Source organism: Diadema setosum, chromosome 1, assembly GCF_964275005.1.
Source record: "Diadema setosum chromosome 1, eeDiaSeto1, whole genome shotgun sequence".
Lineage (NCBI taxonomy): Eukaryota > Metazoa > Echinodermata > Echinoidea > Diadematoida > Diadematidae > Diadema > Diadema setosum.
The window spans coordinates 31,997,275-32,009,514 of record NC_092685.1 but is presented as its reverse complement, the minus strand read 5'-3'; positions in this window follow the sequence as shown (position 1 = coordinate 32,009,514).

Below are 12,240 nucleotides of genomic sequence, written 5' to 3'. Positions count from 1 at the left end.
TCCACAACTATCATCTGTTTCTCTTGACACGCTTCTGTCGAAGATCGCTGTCTCTGTCTCTGTTGTGCATTTTCGTTTGCTATTTTGTCTTCTATTTGTTATCGTTTCCATTCCATTCCGTTTTGTCCCGTACAGCCTTTTCTTCAGTAGTTGTTTTGTTGTCTAGTCTTGTTTCATGTTTGTTCGCGTCTGTTAGTCTTGTCCATCCCGTTTTGTCCCGTACAGCCTTTTCTCCAGCAGTTGTTTTGTTGTCTAGTCCTGTCCCATGTTGTTCACGTCTATGATAGTAAGTGTATCTATCTGTGAATCTAATTCTCAGTGGGCTTCCAGACTTCTTCCTCTCTTTTTTTTTTCTCCTTTTGTATTTATGATGCTTCAATTAATCTTCCCATTGTTGTTATATTCCAGAGGGGCCCACATTCTACAAGCTCTGTCTTTTTAGTGGGTCTCTCCATTTTTCGCACTTTAAGCAAAGTTATACATGTACTTTATTTCGATCATTTCTGTGTTTGTTTTTTTTTTACTACAATGTATAATTACTATAAGGTCCTCCTCAATTGTTTTACATTCTCTTCGATACATACTGTTCTGTTTACCTTATTCTCTGTTGTCAAAAGAAGTGTAACTTATATGTTTTGTCGAAAAATGAAATAAACTTTGAATTGAATTGAATTGAATTGGATTAGACTTCAATGAAATTCAAATTTAATTCAAAATCTATTTTCATCTTCAACAGAACACAAACTAAGAAGTATATGCGAATGAGATGAACATTGCCATGATGATATGACTGGCAGATTGAGATACAATAAAATCAACTGCCAATTATTCTTTTAAAACAAATACGCTTGCCACGACGATGAAAGATAAGTTGAAAACATGTTCAGCGAAAATGGATTGACCCACTGAAAAGCAGTTCTTGCATTTTGGGTTTCCCTCAAATGAAATCCAAATAAATGCATGACGAATAAATTTACATATAAAATTAATACAGACTGCAACTCAAGAAGACATATTAATCACGAAAGGATATTAGGACAATGTCTTAACATATGACATAAACAGAGATGGGATGATACAAAGACACGAGAATGAAATAGAAGGCAATATTAAAAAAAGACCAAAACAATGCCTACATAGAGTGAAGTGAATTATAAGGACAAGGATTAGACAGAGATCTGAAACATTTGATTGTAGTTTATTCGTACTGTAACTTCTAAAAGCTGCATGAAAATTGAACGAGATGTACAATTATGTAATGCATGAACTGAAATGTTTTAAGATATCTAATGAAATAGTGGTTTAGATAATTGATTTGAAAGTAAAATATATAAGAGAGAAGATATGAGTTGTTTGCTGTTTGAAGAAAGTAAGGGAAATATCATACGACTGTAACAAAGAAGATTTGAGTTTGCTGTCTCACTACGTTTACACCATGTTCCCGGCGGTCACGCGGCAGCCCCGTTTGCCAGAAACGTAGTGCGCCGTGGGTAGACGATAGTCTCCTGTTTTTCCCCGACACATTCTAGTCTTGTTCATTCCAATCCTAGCTCCGATGAACACGTAACTATCAGACGCCGTTCTCACAGCGTCTACTTAGGTTAGAATACACAATATTTTCCGTCGCGTCTTCAAGATTTGTTGCGGCCTTTTGTTGCGTTCACCCCGTTTTATTACGGCCTAAAGGGTTTCTCATTAGAACCGGGACTGCTGTGGCAATTTTTTGACACAACCACGTTTGCCAATCCCGTCCCCACGTTATCTAACTTCCATCTCATTTTGTCCACGGTGGATTGAAACGTGACTGCCGTGGTAATCGGGAACATGGTGTAAACGCAGCATTATAAGAAATAAGTGTACAAGTTTATTGACTATACTGTCAAGAGAGTTATAGAAACGGGACCAGTATTCTGAGCTAACAATGTTTGCACCCGCGTAGGGGGGGGGGGGGGGGGGTGAAAGGTGTATGGTTCGTCTAGTAGGCTGTTTGTGAAAAGGATTGCTTCTTTCTTCATGCTTCTTTTCTTTCTTTTTTTTAAACACTTGAGCTTAGTCCGCGTGAAGTTGGAGCCGCATTTACAAAATCTTTTTACTCAGTGTTTGGAGAAAAGTATACTCCATGTGAGCTTTGTCTGTTTTTCTTTTTTTTTCTCTCTCTTTTCTCTTACGCACATGAACGAATGAGTTCTAAATAGAATAGAAAAAATGATTATCAAAATAAATCGGTGACACAGATCATTACATCAAAGTCCTTTGAAGTGTGTGTGCCTTCATGCTTTACGCAAGCCAGCCAGGTAAACACATATAAACATTCTTTGTGTTGTTACTTTTCCATCCCTCTTATTTTCCCCCTTTTTTAATGGGGCTTTTTACCGAGCCGTACAGAAAAAAAAAAAAAAAAAAACACGCCATGTTGCCTACATGTTGTATGGCCACTTTTGAGGCTACGCGCAAGAATAGAAGACAATGACTTCAGCGCTTGGGTAATGTAGCGGCACTTATTGTGGAGATAAAAAGAATTAACAATAGCGGCGCAGTGGAAAAATTCAGAAGTCTAGCCTCGTTCACTTTGAGGAGTTCACTAGATTTTTTTAACAGCTCACTCCAGAAATTAAAAAATCAAAAGTCTTGATAGTCTGTGGATGATGGAGCATATAGATATTCTTTTATGAATAAGTATTGTATTCTTCACAATGTTGCTATTGGATTATTACCACTGAAGGATTCCGTGTTAACCAAGACAAGCTGGTCCAGGAAGAAGGGCAGTTGTTTATCATCGGCATTTCGCATGAATCGATGCTGTGCAGTTGTAAGGTCTCGCAAACCACGAGATTGCTACATATTTTTTTTAAGACGTAGACAAAAATGTCTTCCCGGACATGAAATGTCTAGAGACATTATTATGCATTTGGTGGCGTGATTACAATCAAAATGAAACACATACACACACACACACACACATACACGCACACGCACACACACACACACACACACACACACACACACACACACACACACACACACACACACACTCACTCACTCACAAATTACAGTATTAAATTAAGTATTCCAGCCATTATCAACGTCGTTGTTGGCGATGTTAGCAAATGCATTAAACATGATTAATTCAATTGTTGTTGTTTTTTTGTTTTGTTTTTTTTTTTTTATAAAGAACACAATAAAAAGTTTCTCAACAGCGAACATTTTTTCATCCATCTATACTTCAGGACTATAACAGTGTAAAATAAGAAAATATTTTGATAGACTTAGAAGAAGAAGCTGTTTCTCCTGTTATCTCTTTTGATCTGTTCATTGAGTACTGTTGGTGAGATAGAAATTAAAACTCATCGAAATAAATAGTTTCGTTTCCTTTGACGATGTGACATTAAAACAAAAGGTAGATAAGAGAAAAAAAAAAGAATGATAAAAATGGCCGAGTAAAATTACGCTCTATGATCACGACATGAGAATATATTCAGACACTGTCATGTTCATATGCATTCGTTCATGGATCATGATTAGCATGAATATACGTGTACATACATAATTTATTCACATATTCCTCGCGATGATCATGCAGCTGTACACAGGAAGCGGCCAGCAGAAGCATGCAGCTGCGTCAACGCTTTTAGAGAAAGTCTTTATGAGACAATTTTAATGCCTTACATGGTTGCGTAGGACTACTATTTCATTAATTGAGAAGATGTAAGACAAATCATGTAAGATAACGTTATCAGAAGTCGGAGAGGACGAGATCTCTCGGATCTTCGGAGAGGACGAGATCTCTCGGATCTCGCCTCCTGTTTGGACCCGAAAAGGATGAGAAGTCGATTATGTCTTCTCGTCTTGTCTGTGGCGTCACAGCTTTGTCAGTGGCGTCAGAGCATAATTATGGGATGGTGTAGTTTTTGTTAAGATGGGGATTCAGATTTGTGTGTGTTTTTTTTTTTGTGTGTGATAATTAGATGCCACTTGAATGAATTATTTAGAAAAAGAACATATAGTTCTAAGAGGAATTAAAAGTCTTTTATTTATGAAAATCGGTTTTGAAATGGCTGAGATATCAAAAAACAAAGCAAAAGAAAGACAAAATGGTCCTTATAAAAGGTGGGTCCCACCTTTTATTAGCTTCATTTTCTTTGGCTATATTTCGACCATTTCAAAACCGATTTTCATCAAATAAACTTTTAATTCCTCTTGAATTATATGCTATTTATTATTTCATAATCCGGTTTCTAATTTGCTCAACCAAAACTATACCATGCTTTCAGGGTTGTAGCGCGTATTGTACTGCATCCAGAGATAAAGCAACCTTAGAGTGGATTGGGCTGGTACCCTCACTGATAAAGTTGAATTAGTAGTTGTAATAGTAACGGTATTTTTTTTTTTTTAGCTTCGAGCAGTGTGTTGCCATGTTGACAGGATACTTCTTAAAAAACTAAAACCTGTTCAATTAAAATCAATGCAATTCAATTTAATTCAATTCAATTCAATGCAATTCAATTTAATTTAATTTAATTCAATTCAATTCAATTCAATTCAATTCAATTCAATTCAATTCAATTCAATTCAATTCAATTCAATTCAATTCAATTCAATTCAATTCAATTCAATTCAATTCAATTCAGAGATATCCAACTACAATATACTGTAATAAGGGGGAGGGAGGGATAGAGGGAGGGAAGCACTTACACCCACTTGTTCATCATAATACATGACACGGTACAGTGCCTCACACCTGTGCACTGGATCGGAACCCTTCAAAGAGCAGATATTATGTTACGTGAATTCACGAGTCATTTTGAAGGCGACGAGAATCTGAGAGTCGATACGGTTCTATGCCACAAACACACATGGTATGTGACCTCATCAGCAATGAAATCACGGCTAGGAACAAGATGGGGGAGCAGGCGTCTTCTTCACATCATCTTCATCATCCTAACTTGTCATCTGCATCAGATCGCGGGGGGAGGTAAGGAGGATTCGTTTCAACACCATGCTCTTCCGTTCTGTAGAGTTAGTATAGGACCATTATAATGCCTGGTGGAATTCTGCGCCATATTCCACGGGAGTTCTCACCCCATTCTTCGCCCGATGAGGTGCGGGTCGGTCTGGGCGTAAAAACGGTTAGGCGTGAATGCTGCATCGAGATGGTTTAATCGAGTCATGTTCCCGAGCTACATTAAAACCAGATATCAATTTTGGCTGGTGAATGTGTGGAGCTACGGTACTTAGAAAAACTTGCGTCTAGGACCTACATGTGCGTTTATGTAAACATGTGTCTGTTGTGTGTATCTTGTAAGTCACACAGAATTGGTATATCAAATTCATTATAGTGTATGTCTAACGGGGGGGGGGGGGGTATCAACATCTAGGCCTATACCTGTTTTGACGAAATTAATTTTAATGCTATCAATTTTGAGTGAGCAAAATTGAATCGAGCTGACTTAGAATGTGTATCCAAAAATAGAGAATACGAAGGAGGATGAAGTTTTCTTCACGCAAGAAACACCCTCTGTAAAATTACGTCTTATTACACACGTCTTACGTATCTAAAACGCTCTGTGAGAAACGAAGACCACATGCCGAAGTAACTTTATTTGTCACTTGAAGTCTGATTATCACAGTAGTCCAGATATTGCAGGCTGCTGTTGTTTTTCTATGATTTTTGCTGACCTTGTCAGTTTGACTTGCTCCATGTGAAGTACTTCTTGTCAGTTTTCAGGGTTTTTTTTTGTTGTTTTTGCTTTGTTTTTGTTTTTTCGAACATATTTTCAACGCTTGTTTTGTCAGTCAGTGCAGTAATCTAAGGATGCTTAGGACTAAATCACTGTGAACATATACTTTCTTCCGAATCACACGACAAGTCCCAAAGCAACAATTGTCTTGATATCACCTGTTACCCTGAAGAATCGGGAAATCTGAGTCGTTCTCCCTTTTTTTACTTCCTCTCACTCCTGCATTCCAGCCACTAAAACTACCATGTCATCATCTTATAATGTCTGTTCATTTATCATTGAGGCTTTTGCATGATTTGAGAATGTTTGATTGTTGAGCCTCTCTTTACTTCGCGTTCACCAATTCAGCCAACATCTTTGCAATAGGGTCCATTTTTAGTTTTACCTGTGTCAACATTTAGGAGCCTGCTTTCATGACATCATTTAATAACAGTAACTATAAATGGGCTGATGAGCATAGTAACTGACTAAAATTAATGAAAACGCAGATGCGTACATGTACGTCACGTCAAGAAGACAGTAGGACACATTTTGCTTCAGACAAGACGCGTCGTCAGTCCTAGTTGTCGCCTTTCTGTTATAGCCAAAGGGTATGAAATGACGAACACGACGGCTGTAGATCGAAATAGCTGGTGTATATATTACACATCACGAATATAAGTCGTTTATTACAGAGCTACACAACTCACGGTCGACATCCAAGCCTCTTGATGAGGAATACCACGTTGCCAAACCTTCGTTGTGAATGCCTCTCTGGTGAGACCTTACAATGAAAAGACTTATTATTAGACTGGAAGATCTTTTTGACACAGGTTTAGTGCGGCTGTTTAAGGGGAAACAAGCATGCCTGACTGAACTTACTATAGCATTCGACGAGAAGACGTCATGCCTAATTATACTGGAAATCTTTAATACGAGCCCTTTAAACTGGCTTAAAAAGAAGAGCTTTTCGCACTATTTCTCTCTGTCGTAATCCCCATGCGATGACATCATCGTACGTGCAGTACTGTTTCAAAGGATAAATGTCTTTAATATCTCACAGTCTTCCTAAGAAGTGGACGACGGATATGATAACGAGTGATCAGAGACGTAGAAAATAGAGAGTATGCTTAAAACAATTAAATTCAAAATGGCTGTATACTCCAAAGACGTCGATGCCAAAATTAAGATGAGAAAGCAAATGACCTCAGAACAGAAACACGGTTAAAATAGCTATGATGTTACTGTTTAATAGGGAGACAGCTTAAATGTCCATGATTTTCTTCAGTATCCTTGATATCAAACAACGTTTAAATTGTTTTCAAGTTATAAAAATGGAAGCTATAATGGGATAACTTTATATGGTGAAATATATCGCGATTACAATTCGTATAAATCAACGGTTAAAATCAACTTTCATTTCCAATACTCCACTGTTGTAAAATATATATACCAGGACGATTTCACGATGATACAGTGAATGTTCACAAATAAAGTTAACAGACAAACAAACCAAGTAAAGAAGTGCGACTTTTAAAGAAAAGCAAATAATGAGCTATCATGGAAGGATTAATGATTGCACAAATTCACCGTATAATAGGCAAGATACATTGGTCTTGATGAAAGTGAACTTTAATACGAATCAGGAGTCATCAATATAACAAAAACGGAATTTGTTTGCCAGTGTATGGAGTCCCTCGTTTTGTCGGCGTAGTGCGAAAAGTAGATGATAACCACCTTATGACTTGAACCATCTCACTTGCAGTCACCTGTACGTGGTACGCCATTGAGGAAGGTATACAGTGACATGATTATTATTTGGTATAATGATCAATGAAAGTTTTTCATACATTTCTCATTCAGTCATCCTTGATATATGCATGTGCTCAAACTTGGAGAAAGTGTAACTTTGGATACAGGATTAAAATCTCTTGCATGTACTATGTATATACACAGATCGCTCTTTCACTATATTGCTTAATATCAGCTCCTTACCAAGGAGTTGATATTATATTATATTATATTATATATTGCTTAATATCAAATCCTTACCAAGGGCTCAGGTATTTCCCTAAGTTCCCTTTATTCAATCCCTAACATTACCACAAACAAATTTGCTTCCAGTCGTATAGAAATACCTGTTTTGACAAATTGTTAATGAAATAGCAACAACACAATACTGGAAAATCTCATTATAGAAATGTTTTTGCAGAAGTCAGTTTTCGCTTCAATTGCGCATTTTTGCAATTCACGTGTGGCAGTTTGGAACGGGCAAAATAAGCCTGTTCCGGCGTATTGGCACGGTAACACTCCACTCGATGTGTAAGAAAAGCCCCATTATAGATGTAATTGCGTGAGGAAGGTGTTAGCAAACCTCTGCCAGTCAAATGCGTCATGCAATTTTAGTTTTGCATTCTTTCCTGGAATAAAACCTGTGCAAATGAACAAAACGCACCTTAGTTTTCAATGCTACGGACAAAGATGACTGCACTGCCAGCTATCTTCCATTGTCTTTAAACTCTTTGTCACGAAGTGACTTTTGTACTGTCAAACATCTACGTCAATGAAACCCAAACCCGCTTATCAAAAGTATTTACTGCATAAATGTACTGTAAAGACAGTGCAGCTTTGCAAAATATTGATTATTGTCGGACAGTTCCAGTAAACAGCGCATTTCTCTCTCTCTGTATAATATCATAAAATACATAATATTTTGTAACATGGTACCCTCTTAGCTAAGTTTTGTGTCTCCTTTGAAAAAGAATTGGTAAGAATTATACGGTAATAGTTGGTAAATGGAGACCAACACGAATTTAACAAGTAGTTTTAGGTTTGTTTTGCAGATCAGGATTTCAGAAGCGTATATAGCATTACCCACATGTTACCCTGACTTTGGTATTTGTATGAACTCATTTCTTCACGAGTCAATAATACCTCAACTGAGTGGTGACTTTTTATGTCGTATTGTTTAGACAAACATTATCCTCGTCAAACGTTTTGCTCATGATGGTCTCCTGCATTTCTTTTATATCCAGAGTTGCTTAATTTGTCTTTTGAACGGCAGATACATGGGATCCTATGTTTGCATAATTTATTATATGCATGAAATGACGTCTGCTCGTTTTCATTTTGCATTGTGTTAGAATAATGTTGGATATTTGAATTAATCCATTATCTCTTTTAACAGCCATATTCAAATAATACTGTGCTCAATTAGTTCGTTCAATTGACTTTGTATTTCATTTATGTATGCAAAAGAAATTCAGGAATAAAATAAAATCAATCAAATCAATCAAACTGTCAAATGGAAAACTTTAAAATTAAAGCTGACATTTCCTGTTTCAAAAGTAACGACCGCAGCAAGCAAAATAGAAAAGTACATAACAGTGGTGAATATATATTATGATAAAGCAGAAGTCGTATATGTTCTTTTTGTCGCAGAGTTCTGGGGCTGATTTGCTTCCATTGCCATCATAAGGTATATTTATGCACTATAATCCTATAACCGGTACAACCATCAGCGGATATGAGTTATTTATGCATTTATGCACCATTACGCAAATGCATGTACATTGCCAATGAGTGACAAAGGAGAATATATTGTATTCAGTTAATGGGTGCCCTATGCTATTTATATTTTTATGAGGATTCTGAAGTTCATGCACAAAATCAAATCATACTTGTGATCCAATTATCACACTGTGATATGCTTTCATACGCGTGTAATATAGTTGTGTATAAATTGTATATCTATACTAGTATTCGTTTTGTTTTCTTTGTTGGACACCTACCGATGTAACGTTAAATTCACTCATTCTCACATCGTGACTAGAAAAAAAAATGACATTACAAAATTTACATCATACATAATGTGAGATATATTTCATAAATATGTTTAAAGTGGGGGAATCAATAGTGGCATAAAGACCTTTCAAATGCTGATCCCCTCCAAAGAGTTAACTAGCAATACTGTGACAAAAATACGTCTAACATATATAACTGTATATATATATATATATATATATATATATATATATTTATATATGTATATACTCTTATGTCTTCCTGCTTATAAAGGTTTTACATTGATTGACCAAAAGGGACAAATAGGAGGGTTACTTTTTTGCGTGAATACGTGGATTCTTCAGTAAAATGTTCTTCCAACAAGGCCGGATGGTGAATCAAGTCACCACATAGGCGCCGCGGAAAATATTTGCAGATTACATACAATACGTGAAGAATGAATAACAAAGCATATCTGGGAAGTCGCCCACGAAATCTTTTCAATTACCTTGAAATATTTCATTTCATAATATAAGCTATATCTATCAACCTTCATAAGTTGGACCACAATGAAATTCCTTTCAGAGTTGTTTATTTCGCTTCTCGTTATTATCTTACCAAATCTTATATCCTATATTATTATATCGAAAATATTGCCCCCCCCCCCCCGGGAAAGACAGTCTCACGTAATTTACTGAGTGAATGAGAAAATCAACAATTAAAAATTCAGCTGCATTGTTTCTTTGTATGGTTGCTAGTTATGTTTGGTTATAATAACGACAACATTTCTTGTTATCCAAAAGTGTGAAAATACTCTTGGTATTATCGTGACATGTCACCACTTCATTTTCTGTTGTTTACTCTGTACTGGCCGGCGAATGCAATCCATGCACTTCCTGAAGACACACATGCGATTTGAGAGGTAAACAGGTACCACAATTTAGCCGTTCATATATTTTCCTAATATTCAATTTTCCTACCTTTGTTTTTTACTGAAAAATTTGCCAATTAGTGCACATAAAGTGCGCTTCAGATCGTCAAATTCCACAATTCTAAAAATGTAGAAGCTATACTTCATGGGGGAGTAGAGGGTGCCCCTCCGATCCTACACATTCACTTACGAGTTAAAGGGCTAATATACGACCCACGAGCTATAGACATGAAAAAAAAGGTCCATGAGTCATACCAGTACACCCACGAGTCATACAGCCCACGACCTATGGACACCAAGTAAAACAAGCCTATATTGCGCACGAGCTAGACACGATAAGTCAATAAGTCTCGTTGACCACACAGCTCTTGTATGGGCCTATATTACTTCACGTCGTGCTCGTGGACTTTCATGTGCGAGGACTGTATATATGAGTAATGGGCTATATAACTCGTGGGCTATATGACTCGTGGGCCGTTGACCTGTACGCTGTATGACTCATGGGTGTTTATAGCTCGTGACATGTTCACCCCACAAAAATGAATAGAATAAAATTCTTCCCATCTTTACGACCATGGTCACAGAGTGGTGATGGGGGGGGGGGGGGGGCTCTACTCTATTAAGACATGCGCGAATGCTCATACTCTCATACTCATGACATCATGGTCATGGGAAAATTACAATATCATTTTGTTATCCGCAGGGAACAGGTTCGTGGGAAATGACGATTGAGTGTATTATTTACCTTTCTCCTAAATGTGAGAGTATCTTTTTTTTTTTCATGCATTGCGAGATCGGATATTAATGATTCTCTCGAAAATTGTCCTAACGGTGATTTTCTTCTGACTACAAGCGTAGACATTGAAAGTTGAAAACTTTGTTTCGAATTTAGATCTCCCCTCTTTACATGTTAATCGAAGATGAGATGAATATGTATTCGTCTTTCAACGTGCTTATGATAGCTGAACTTTATTACGTCGATTGGTAGACTTTTCTCAAAGGCCCTCATGCACTATGTTTTCGCCTCTCACGTCACCTTTCGCTTATAATGCATATCTCTGTCTCTCCCAATGACCCTATACGCTTGCTTCTCTTACAATAACTACAGGAAGAGGGTCTTGATAAAGGCTAGCTGACTGGTCTCTTCATGGTTAGATCTAATAATGACTTCTTGACGAAATTAATAATTCTATTGTTCTGTTGAACCACGGGGAGACAAGGAGGCACTGACCTTGGTTTCCCAGTAAAGCTTACATACCATGTGACTTGGACCGATATCATTATACTTTTCGAAAGCATATTGATATAACTAAACAATTTATCACGAAAGAACTCAAATGTAAACCCTTCAAACTCTTTATTCCTTTTTTCATGAAACATAAAATGTTTTGTTTGTTTTGTCTGATGTCATATTCAATTGCATTTTTCCACAACCAGTAACAAAAGCTTCCTCATTCGAAGAGTGATTTCTGTCGGTGCACACTGTAGGTATACTTTATTCGCGCTGAGTAAATGCGTGTTTTTGGTTTGCTTTTGTTAGTTTGTTTGTTTGTTTGTTTTCATAATATCGTCGTATCCGTCAGGAAAATGACGTGGTAGAAAAATGAGAGACGCTGTTACCTCTATCACAAGATAAACTCCGCTTAATGTTAAATACCCTGCCACAGAAAGGTGCCAACACACACTCGTTATGGTCGTTACTAGAATCACAACATGAGTTGATCGTTCCAAGATGGAAGCAACTTTTCTAAATCCACTGCCACAGTTGGTATCCATGATCGGTCTGTAGAGACAAAAGGTGGCGACCTG